Source organism: Ipomoea nil, unplaced genomic scaffold (genome assembly GCF_001879475.1).
Source record: "Ipomoea nil cultivar Tokyo-kokei standard unplaced genomic scaffold, Asagao_1.1 scaffold0317, whole genome shotgun sequence".
Taxonomy (NCBI): Eukaryota; Viridiplantae; Streptophyta; class Magnoliopsida; order Solanales; family Convolvulaceae; genus Ipomoea; species Ipomoea nil.
The window spans coordinates 5,261,242-5,273,404 of record NW_017616745.1 but is presented as its reverse complement, the minus strand read 5'-3'; positions in this window follow the sequence as shown (position 1 = coordinate 5,273,404).

Genomic DNA, 12,163 nt, shown 5'->3' with positions numbered 1-12,163 from the left:
CTACATAAAAGATCTTATTAAACTGAGTATATTCCAAGTTTCATGCATATATATCCATAATAAATTGTTAGTTATACACCTACAACTACATAAAATTCATGCAACTAGATTAAAGACAATGATACTGCTAATTCTACGTAAGCAATATAAAATATCGCGAGACCAATTAAAGCAAGTAAAATCTTTATTGATCCCGGGAAAGGCCCTAAGTACAATCTACTTGGCTGCTCTGAGTACCGACTGAGTGCGGTCGGGATTCTCTAACAACAACCTGTCGATCGTCCAAAAGTCCTCTACACTGTAGCTACTGTGGGCATTTATAGCCGCTATGCCGGGGACAAGATTCCTGCCGCTCGGCATGTCTTCCACGTAGCCACCACGTGTCATCTTCCCGGGTGCCCTGTCTGTCGCCATGAAGAGCCGCCACGCGTCCTCTCGCGTCCTTGTACCAGCTCTTTCGTCGAAGGGCTACCGCTCGGTGGTTGACATCAGCGCTCGGGCAACTCCCGGCCATTCCCGACCGGGGTCTTCATGGAAAAAGCCCGACCTGCCACCTGAAAAGATCATAAGAGAAAGACAAAGGCAAGTCGGTCGTGGTGGAGCTTATGTCGGTCGGGATATTCCCTACCAAAAGCCCCCCAGCCCGGGCCTTTTTGATCAGTCGGGAAAAAACGGGACGGGATGAAGAAGCCCAACCGTCAGGCATTAGACCGACCGGCCAGCTGTCATTCCCTCCTACGCCACGTGTCGGCCTCTGCCGGCCTCGGCGATCCCATCCGTCGCCTCGGATTCAGCGCGGGTCGTGTCAGGCAAGTTGGCCCATTTCCCGCCTAAATGTCCTCCTATAAATAGGCCCTTGAGGCCCTCATTTGAACTTTCCTCACTCTTTCGCATCAGTCGGTACCCTCAGAGAGTCCCGAGCAGAGCAGCTTAGCAAGGCAGTCGAGCAAGCAAACTTCAACTTTCCAGCTTCAAACTTCAATCTTCCTTCAATCGGTAAGCTCTTAACCCTCCTCTCTACTTTAGGCTCTCATTTATAGGTAGAACTGCTAGGTCAACTAACTGTCCCGGACGTCTCAAGTCCTTACTAACTCCGACCGACCTTTAGGTAGATCGATATGACGGACTCAGACAGTCAAAACGCCTCGATTGCTGATTACGACGAGGAGGTCGAGCACATTAGCGACGAGGAAGTGGACATTATGTCCTACACCCCGGACGCCAGTCCCCGAGCGACGCCAGCCCCCGAGCAGGACAACGCATCAAGCTCCTCTGGATCGTCAAGCTCAAGCTCGAGCGGATCGGGGAGCTCCAGCGAAGAAGAAGAAGAGAGGACCACGTCAAGCGGGCGGGGTTCTCCAACCGAGGGCGTTAGGGAAACGCCCACCCGGGTGGTTGGGGACCACCCGGAAGCTGCTCCTCGAGGGGGTGATCGAGAAAATACCCCCGAGCAGACCGAAGAAGACCCGGCCGGGCCGGCCACACCAGCCGTCGAGCTCGAATTCTTGAACAGCGAGAGTGTCGAGCAAGAGATGAGCCTGCTGACCAAAGGCGAAGCGGCTCGGATTGCTGAAATACTCCGGGGTCGGGTAGAATTCGACACGAGCCGGCAGCTGGGAAACGTGATCGATAGGCATCGGGGCAAGTGGATCGGGATGCACTATGACTCCCTGATGGCCCCGATCGCCATCCCCTTCACCCCCCTCCTGAACGCCTTCTTGGCCTATTATCGGGTCGTCCCGGCCCAGATCTGCCCGAACGCACATCGGATCCTGGCCTGCTTCCCACAGATATGCACTCGGCACGAGGCCGAGTGCACGATGGAGTTGTTTAACTTCATCTACCAAATCAAGGTTCTCCCGGGCCGCTACGGGGGTGGGTTCCTGATGCTTCAATCCCGAGCAGATATGTGCTCGATCAGAGGCTTGCCCGGGAACAACAAGGGGTGGAAAAACAGGATTTTCTCCATCAAGTACGACCCCTGGATCCTCCCGGTCGACCGCACTTGGAGCAGCCATTTCAGGAAGCAAGTGGTGCCAGACGCGACCCAGGCGCTCAAGGAAACGGTCTCCCGGATCTCGAGCGAGCTGCACGAGTACACCATCTTCCGGACGGCCGAGAGTCTGGAAGCCGCCAAGCTCCCGCCCCCCACGTACGAGCTACGGGAGAAGTACCTGCCCGTTCCGATGGGCGTGACGGTCGCCAAGCCGTCAAAACGAAAGAAGAAAGGTTTGGCACGAGCTATTTCTCTCGACCTGGCTTATTACCTCGATCTAACTAACTTTCTTGTTTTGCAGCTATGGCCGAGTTCGGTGATGAAGACACCGCCCTTCCCCCGCCGGTCAAGATCTCCCTCGGCGGGAAGAAGAAGGCCAAGACCAAAGCGGCCGGGGAAAAGGAGATTCCCTCTGCCCGGCCTCTGAGCGCCTCGACCGTGACGACGGGCGAGGGCTTCATCGTGGAGCAGCCCGATGTCTTGGTTACCCGGGTGGAGGTCGCCCGGGGCAAGGAGAAGGTCGCCGACAAGGGCGCGACCGAGGTGGGCGGCATGAAGCGCCGCCGCGACCAACACAGCCCGACCCCTTCGGCCGGGCGGGAGAGGGAGCCTACATCCGTGTTGGCACGGATCGGCAATGCCGCGCCAGCCCGAGCGGACCTGGGGAAGATGACCCCGACCCAGGTTGCTGAGCGGATCGGCTACGATCTTGCTGAGGTAAGTCCCAACTTTTAATCTTTCTTTGCCCAAGTATCGTTGATCGGGCTAATCTTGAATATCCTCTTTGTATTGCAGATCTCCCGGGCAACCCAACTTCTTCAGGGTCAAGCTATGCTGGCCGAGGAGGCTGATCACCACAAGAAGACGGCCGCTCGTCGTCTGAAGGAGATCAAGGAACTCCAGGCCGAGCTGGAGAAAACGCAGAAGGCCCTGAAGAAGGGTGACGAGGAGCGGGTGCTGGCCGAGAAGGTCGCCAGCCGGGCAATTGGGGAGGCCAAGGAGCTGAAGGCTCAGCTCGAGAGCCCGAGCGAGCTAGCGCGAGCAGCCTTCAAAGATAAGGACCTGGGCTCGGCCTTCCTCACTGAAGCCCGGGGAACAGCGATCGGTGAAGAGCTGATCGTTTCGTTCGGCCGCTGGGGTTTTACGGCCGGGAAGCGGAAGATGCTCGAACGAGTCCGCACCCGGTTGGAGCAGGCTTTGGATGGGGAGGACCTTCAGCTGGTCCTCTCGGTCTTGCCCCCAGACCTAGCCGATCCCGGTCCCTCTCCCTTCGCCCCGAAAGCCAAGGCGTCCGAGCCCGGGGCATCGTCGGCGGCCCCTTCGAGCGGGAAAGAAGCAGCTGCCGGAGCTCGGGAGGCGAAGAAGTAGACTAGGCTGTCTCCCCCTTTTGTAATGATGATCGATCGGGAGCCCGGTCCCGAATTGTACCGGGCACCTTTTGCTACTTAATAAAATTTTATTTTTGCTCTATCTCGTGCCGCTCGTCTTTTATTTCCTTGCTTTTCAATTTGCACACACTGATCTTAATCACTCGACCACTTGGCCTTCAGGCCCGGTCTCGCGATACTCGATCCACTCAACGCCCGACCTTACGACCTTATGGCCTGGTCGTGCGTTCGATGTTTCGACTTCAAAACTGGCCAACCGATCGGGTTTACCCGATCTCCAGGCCTTTGCCGAAAAAATTTTCAAGCCTCTACGGTCGGAATGTAACCGAGCGACGGGCCGAGAACAAGCAAGCCTCTACGATCGAAATGTAACCGAGCGACGGGCCTTGTATACTTCCTTATCCCAGCCCCCACACTATTGTGCGCACGAGGCACGAGTGGGTGCGATAGTGGACAGAAGTTGGACGGATCGGGGAATAATGCTGAGAGCTCCTGGCTTCCCCGATCGGTGGCGTGACTTGAGTGTCCGCCTATGTGGGGCGCGTTCTGACCGGTCAACAGACTTCGCCCGATCGATTGAATGTTGAACTGATCTGCTCATGACGAGGGTGAAAGAAAATAACCGATCGTGCCGCCGCACACAAACGGTCGAGCAATCATCGATCGTATATACATTAAACTTTCCCGCTCGCAGGCGGTTGAACTAATTTTACAACCATAAAATTTACATAGAAATGACGACCGGGACTAACTCGCAGGTCCAGCCCCCACTTCGTCTAAAAATAGAAAAAATAGGCTAATGCCTAAAAAGAACGAGGTGCTCGGAATTCCAAGTCCCCTCTATTAGCCGACCCGTCGTTGTCTCTAGTCGGTATGTTCCCGGCCGGATGACAGCGTTGATGATGTACGGCCCTTCCCAGTTCTGAGCTAGCTTTCCCCCTTCTAAAGGTTGACTGGCCTCCCTTCGTCGTAAGACATAATCTCCGACTTGAAAATAACGAGGGTTGACCCGAACGTCCTTCGAGCTCTTGACGCGCTTCTGGTACTCGGCCATACGCCGAGCGGCTAGCTCTCTTTTTTCTTCGACCGCATCGAGATCCACAGCCATGGCATGTTCATTGTCCTCCGCGTTGTAGGTTCTCTCTCGATCGGTCGGGATCCAAGCCTCGATCGGGAGTCGGGCTTCAGCTCCGTAAACCAGGGCGAAAGGGGTCTCCAAAGTAGCTTCCCTCGGGGTCGTCCGATAAGTCCATAAGACATATGGCAACTCATCGGCCCAACTACGACCGGCCGAGTGTAACTTCTTTTTCAGACCTTCCAAAATCGTCCGGTTAGCATTTTCCACTTGTCCATTTCCCTGCGGGTAAGCGACAGACGACCGGACATGAGTCGTCCCGATCGTGGCCAAGAAATTCTGAAAATATTGGCTCACAAATTGGCGACCGTTATCGCTGATGAGATGTACGGGCACGCCAAAACGGGAAACGACATTGCGCCAAAGGAACCGAGCACACTGCTGAGATGTGATCGTGGCTAAGGGCTCGGCTTCTATCCACTTGGAGAAGTAATCAACAGCGACGATCACGAACCTTCTCCAACCGGACAGCTGAGGAAAGGGGCCCAAGATGTCTACCCCCCACCTAGCGAAAGGAATTGCGGTCGTGACTGGCTGGTAGAAGGTTGCCGGTCGTCCAGGCATCCGGGCGTACAGTTGGCACGTCTCACATTCCCGAGCTAACTTTTCACAGTCTAGCTGGAGGGACGGCCAATAGTACCCGATCAGCATGATACGACGGGCCAGGGATCGACCTCCCTGATGTGAGGAGCAGATTCCCGAGTGCAGCTCCTTCAAGACTAACTCGGCCTCGAATGCGGTCAAGCAACGCATAAGGGGGCCTCCATACGATCGCCGATAGAGACGACCGTTCACGACTTGGAACCTCGGGGCTCTCAGCTTGGCTTTTCGAGCACGTTGCGGGTCGTCTGGGAGTCGACCGTGCTCGAGGTATTCCTTCAGATCGGTGATCCAGCTATCTTCCACCGGTTGGATTGGATTGACCGGCAGGCGATGGATACTGTGTTTGGGGATCACCAAGATCCGAGCTATCTTCGACATGTGTTCCGGGGCGTCTTGGGCCAATTTGGACAAGATATCCGCATCGGCGTTATCCAATCGGGGTATATGTCGGACGGTATACCCCGGAACTGAGCGAGCTTTTCCATGGCAAGGTCTCGGTACAACTGCAAACGCTCGCCATTGACTTCATAATCTCCGAGAACTTGCCCGACCACGAGCGCAGAATCTGTTTGGGCTCGGATGTATTCAGCCCCCAAGTCCCGAGCGCATTGCAAGCCATTTACAAATGCTTCATACTCGGCTTCGTTGTTGGTTGGGTGGAACTGATACATGAGAGCAAAATAAACTTTGAATCCTTCTGGGCTCGTGACCACTACTCCTCCCCCTGCTCCTTTTTTGCTACTTGACCCATCAGTAGCCAGCGACCACCACTCGGCCTCGGGATCTGCAACCTCGGGGGGTCGAGTATCCCGGGCGGTGCATTCGACCAAGAAGTCAGCAAGGGCTTGACCTTTGATAGCAGGTCTTGGTCGGTATTCGATCGCGTACTGGGTCAGCATTAACGCCCACTTGACTAGGCGACCGGATGAAGAAGCGGTGCGGAGAACTGGGCCGATCGGCTGATCGGTCAACACGCGAATTGCTCGACCCTGGAAGTAGGGAGCCAACTTCTTCGCGGCGATATAGAGGGCGTAGACGACCTTCTCTAACCGGGAGTACCGGAGCTCGGGACCATGTAGCGCGTGGCTTACATAGTACACCGGTCGCTGGACCCCTTCCGGATCGGTTCGGCACAATACTGCGCTTACTGCACGATCGGAGACGGCGAGGTACACGTCTAGCTCTTCTCCGAGCTCGGGCTTTGAGAGCACAATAGGTGACATGAGGTACTCCTTCAACTCATCAAAAGCTGCTCGGCACTCTTCGTCCCAGGCGAATCCATTAACTTTTCGCAATACCTTGAAGAAAGGTAAAGCGCGCTCGGCTAACTTGGAGAGGAACCGGCTGAGGGCTGCCAACCGACCGGTCAATTGCTGGACCTCCCGAACGGTGGAAGGTGGTTGCATGTCCAGAATCGCTTTTACCTTGGCCGGGTGGGGCTCAATTCCTCTCTTGGTCATCATGTAGCCAAGGAACTTGCCGGTCTGAACCGCGAATGTGCACTTGGTCGGGTTCAGCCGTAACTGGTACTTCCTCATAATCTGGAAGCACTCCCGGAGGTCCCGAGTGTGGTCGGATCGGTCACGACTCTTGACCAGCATGTCATCGATGTAGGCCTCCATCGTTCGGCCCAATAGATCGGCAAAGAGCATATTGACCATTCTCTGATAGGTCGCTCCTGCATTCCGGAGGCCGAACGGCATCACTCGGTAGCAGTACAGCCCGTCCGGGGTTACGAAGGCTGTCTTGCTCTCGTCTTCATGGTGCATCATTATTTGGTGATATCCCTTGAAGGCATCCATGAAGCTCATCAACTCGGCCCCGGCCGTCTCGTCGACCATCTGGTGAATGCTTGGTAGAGGATAAGGGTCGAGCGGACAGGCCTTGTTGAGGTCGGTGAAATCAATGCACATCCTCCAAGCCGGGGGCTTCGGAACAAGGACAATATTAGCCACCCACTCGGGGTAGATCACCGGTCGGATGTGCTCGATCGCCGCCATCTTTTTGACTTCCTCCCTGACAAATTCGCGGCGATCGGAGGAGAGATGTCGTGTTTTCTGCACGACCGGCTTGGCTGCGGGATCGACGGCTAACTTGTGACAGATGACCGACCGATCGATCCCGGGCATGTCTTCGGGCCCCCACGCAAAGATATCAGCGTATTCCCGGAGTACAGCCAGGACTTCTGCCCGGAGCTCGGGGGTGAGGGCTCGGCCAATCTTAATCTTCCTGTCCGGGCGGTCCTCGGACAGGGGGACTTCTTCAATCTCTTCGGAAGGCTCAGGCTGCTCCTTCCGTTCCTTAGCCTCCTCCTTGGCTATGGTATTCACCCGGGATGACGGACCGGAGTCGCGTCTATTAACCGCTCGGGTGTAACATTTCCGGGCGGATTGGACATCGCCGCGGACCACGCCGACCCCATTGGGGGTAGGGAATTTCATGCACAGGTGGGGCATAGAAATTATCCCACCGATCTTCATAATGGCGGGTCGGCCCAAGATTATGTTGTGGACACAATGGAGGTTGACCACAACAAACTCCAGCTCCGTCTTGATCGATTTTGGAGGCGTGCCGATCTCTACGGGGAGCGTTATCTTTCCCTCGGGGTAGATCAAGGCCCCGGTAAATCCCGACAGTGGTACACCGACCGGAGTCAGCTCCTTCCTGTCGAGGCCCAGCTTCTCGAAGACGTCCAAGTAAAGGACGTTCACACTGCTGCCCGTGTCCACCATAACCCTTTGGACATCCGTCCCCTTGACATCAATCGTGACCACCAGCGCCTCCATGCCGTGGTCGCTGCTGCTAGGTTGGTCCTCAAGGGTGAAGGTTATGGGTTCCATCCTCTGTCTTTTCCCGGTCTCCCGAGAATCTACGATCGCGACCGGGCAGTTCGTCCTCGATCGAGATGCATCTTCTAGCCCGCCAAATATGACATGGATGGTGGGCTTTCCGGATGGTCGGCTGCCAGATGGGGGGTCAAGGTCCCGTCGGTCATCGTGACGATCGTCCCTTCGATCGTCTCTTCGGTCCTGACCCGACCGATCAGAGCGGTGATGAGATCGCCTGTGATCCCTCCGATCGGTACTTCTCTTGTTATCCTCTCTCTTCCCTACGCACTTGTCCAATTTTCCCAAATTGAGCAAATCTTCCAGCAATTGGCGCAAGTGGGTACACTCCTCGGTGTCATGCCCGGCGCATCGATGGTAGGCACAATGCTTACTCTTATCAGGGCCGTCTCGATCGGGATGGGGGAGTTTGATGAGATTGCAGGACTGAGCGTACTGCATGGCCTCCGCCGCGGATCGGTTTAAGGCCGTAAACTCGCCAGGCCTGGTGCGGGATCGGGGATGGTCATCTCCCGACCGATGTTCCGCCCGGCCGGCCGGTTTACGGGACGAAGAGCCGACCTCCTGCAAGCGCTTGACGGCATTCGCCTCACCTGCGTTGGCGTAATCAGTGACCCTTCGGAGGGCCTCCTCATATGTGGTCGGGGGGTGGAGGATAAAATCCTGGTATAAGTGTCCCGCCCGGAGGGAGATGTGAAGCATGTGAGTGGCGGTCGCATCATCCATGGGCTCGACCTCCCCGACTGCCGCCTTCCACTTGATGAGGAAGTCGGTCAAGCTTTCCCCTTCGAGCTGCTTGGCCTTCTCGAGGTACATATAGGACTTCCTCACCACTTTGGAAGTAATGAACTTCCGTACAAACTTGATCGCCAGGGTCTCAAATTTGTCGATTGACCCTGGCTGCAGGGTTCGGAACCATTCTGCCGCCCGACCGGTAAGCGTTGAGTAGAAGGCCCTGCACATCACGGCGTCTGAAACGCCCTTCAGCATCATATTGCTGAAGAAATCATTCACGTGAGCCTCCGGGTCTGTCCGACCGTCGTAACTCTTCTCTCCCGAGACCTTTAAGTCGAGCGGGTAAGGCTGAGCCATTACCGCTGCCGTGAAAGGCGTCTGGTGTAGGGTCGATCGGTCGGCCGGGGGTGCTGTAGGATACGCACTCCTGAGCTGCGCAACTTCAGCCTGGAGGTTGTAGAGCAATCCTCGGGTCTCGTTGAGCTCGGCGTTCTGGGCGGCTTGGGCAGTGTCCCGAGCGCGTCGACGTCGATGTGATCTCGACCCGCTATGCCCAGACGAAGCCTCCTGGCTGGCTTCCTGCATCTGCGCGTCTTCTAACCGGCGATCTGGATCTTGGGGTCCCAGTCTCTGCCGCATTTCCGGTCGAAGACGGTCAAAAGCTACCGCTCGGGCGACTTCCTCAGGATCCTCCGCTCGGGCAGGAGCTTCCTCTTCTTGCTGGGCCTGCGACGCCTCCATCGCAACAGCACCCCCCGACCCCAACCGCGAACGAGCCGAGCGTCGAGCCCGGGAAGTGGGCTGATGCTGCGGCTCTACCTGAGCGGCCGGGTATACTGGAGGGGTGGCGGCTGGAGCCGTGTACGCAGGTGTGTACGGCGCGTAACCGACCGGTGGTGTGTAGTATACCGGCTGGGCTGGCCAATACCCGTATGGTTGGGGTGGGACCGGGTATGGATACTGACCGGGGTAGACCATCTGAGGCCTCGGTTGCTGATATTGCTGACCGGGCTGCTGGTACCCTGGTTGGATGTACTGCACCGGCTGTTGGGCAGCCGGGTATGCATTCGATGGATGCGGTGGCGAGAGGTTGAGGTTGAGGTCGACCGTTTGCCCTTGCTGTTGGGTAGCATGGTGGTCGGATGAGCTCGCCGCATCCGCCTGGTCGTCAGCAAAGTTGTTGCGTGCCCACGGATACATGATTGGTGAAGAGACCGGGTGCTCGTCGAAACGTTGGTTTCTTGCACGGGTCCCCACAGACGGCGCCAAAATGATACTGCTAATTCTACGTAAGCAATATAAAATATCGCGAGACCAATTAAAGCAAGTAAAATCTTTATTGATCCCGGGAAAGGCCCTAAGTACAATCTACTTGGCTGCTCTGAGTACCGACTGAGTGCGGTCGGGATTCTCTAACAACAACCTGTCGATCGTCCAAAAGTCCTCTACACTGTAGCTACTGTGGGCATTTATAGCCGCTATGCCGGGGACAAGATTCCTGCCGCTCGGCATGTCTTCCACGTAGCCACCACGTGTCATCTTCCCGGGTGCCCTGTCTGTCGCCATGAAGAGCCGCCACGCGTCCTCTCGCGTCCTTGTACCAGCTCTTTCGTCGAAGGGCTACCGCTCGGTGGTTGACATCAGCGCTCGGGCAACTCCCGGCCATTCCCGACCGGGGTCTTCATGGAAAAAGCCCGACCTGCCACCTGAAAAGATCATAAGAGAAAGACAAAGGCAAGTCGGTCGTGGTGGAGCTTATGTCGGTCGGGATATTCCCTACCAGACAATAAGAACTGACCAATATCAATGTCATTGGCCCCCAAAAGCTTCTCTTTCTATCTTCATTGTAACTATCTATCGAGTCAATGAGAGATTGGTATGTGTAGGCGCACCAATTGTACTCTTTAATCATATCAACATCAATCAATGAGTTTAAGATCCTGTACTTGGAGTAGCGTGTTGTGTTTCCTCGAAGCATGGAGGAAACGGCAAAGACTACGAAATCCCTCTTGAACTCATCACCATGATCAGCTCTCCTAACAATCTCATCTGGCATCTGTGTAGTTATTGGCGAGCCTGCTGTAATACCCCACCTCCTTCTCCATGAAGTCAGCAGCAGTTTGTATTCACGGGTTGAGGTGTCTTCCATCTTTGTCCCCTCATTGACCTTTAGAGGCCCTCGCGGGATTCCCAACGTGTATTCGACATCTTCCTCTTCAATGTGGAGACTATCATCCTCTAATACAAAATCACACCTGCAAACATTAAAGTTGTCCAGCAGGTATTGCACCAACTTTGATTCATTGGTGCAGAGTTGGAGATGAAGAAGTCCACCAAATCCAGTTTCTACGATAGCTTGTTTCTGTCGTGGTGAGAGCCTCTGGACAAGATCAAACATCAGCTTTGGCCCCATTCTCGTATTGAAGTAATCTCTCCTGTGTTCTCTAGTTCGTCGGCGCCGTCTCGTTGAAGTCTCTGCAACAGTTGTTTCCTTAGCAGGGCGTGAGCGCTGAGCTGCTTGTGAATTTAGGGCTGCTGCTGGTTGTTCACTAGTTGGATTAGAGCTCTGAGCTGCTTGTGAATCTAGAATTGCTGTTGTCCGGTACTCTCTTCTTCTTCTTTTTGTTTCTCTAAGATCCTCAGCCAGTGTAGGTTCACGAGCCATTTCTGTAAATAAGAATTATTAAACTATACATCCATAATATCACAACTATTTGTCCACAAACATTTCAGAAACACACTAATTGAAGACAAGAATGATATTTTCATACATGCATAAGTATTAAACTATAAAACCACAATTATAAAGATATATATCCACAATATCACAACTATTTGTCCACAAATATTTCAGAAAACACACTAATTGAAGACAGGAATGATATTTTCATACATGCATAAGTATTAAACTATAAAACCACAATTATAAAGATATATATCCACAATATCACAACTATTTGTCCACAAACATTTCAGAAAACACACTAATTGAAGACAGGAATGATATTTTCATACATGCATAAGTATTAAACTATAAAACCACAATTATAAAGCTATATATCCACAATATCACAACTATTTGTCCACAAACATTTCAGAAAACACACTAATTGAAGACAGGAATGATATTTTCATACATGCATAAGTATTAAACTATAAAACCACAATTATAAAGTTATATATCCACAATATCACAATTATTTGTCCACAAACATTTCAGAAACACACTAATTGAAGACAGGAATGATATTTTCGAACATGCATAAGTATTAAACTATAAAACCACAAGTATAAAGCTATATATCCACAATATCATAACTATTTGTCCACAAACATTTCAGAAACACAATAATTGAAGAGAGGAATGATATTTTCAGACATGCATAAGTATTAAACTATAAAACCACAAGTATAAAGCTATATATCCACAATATCACAACTATTTGTCCAAAAACATTTC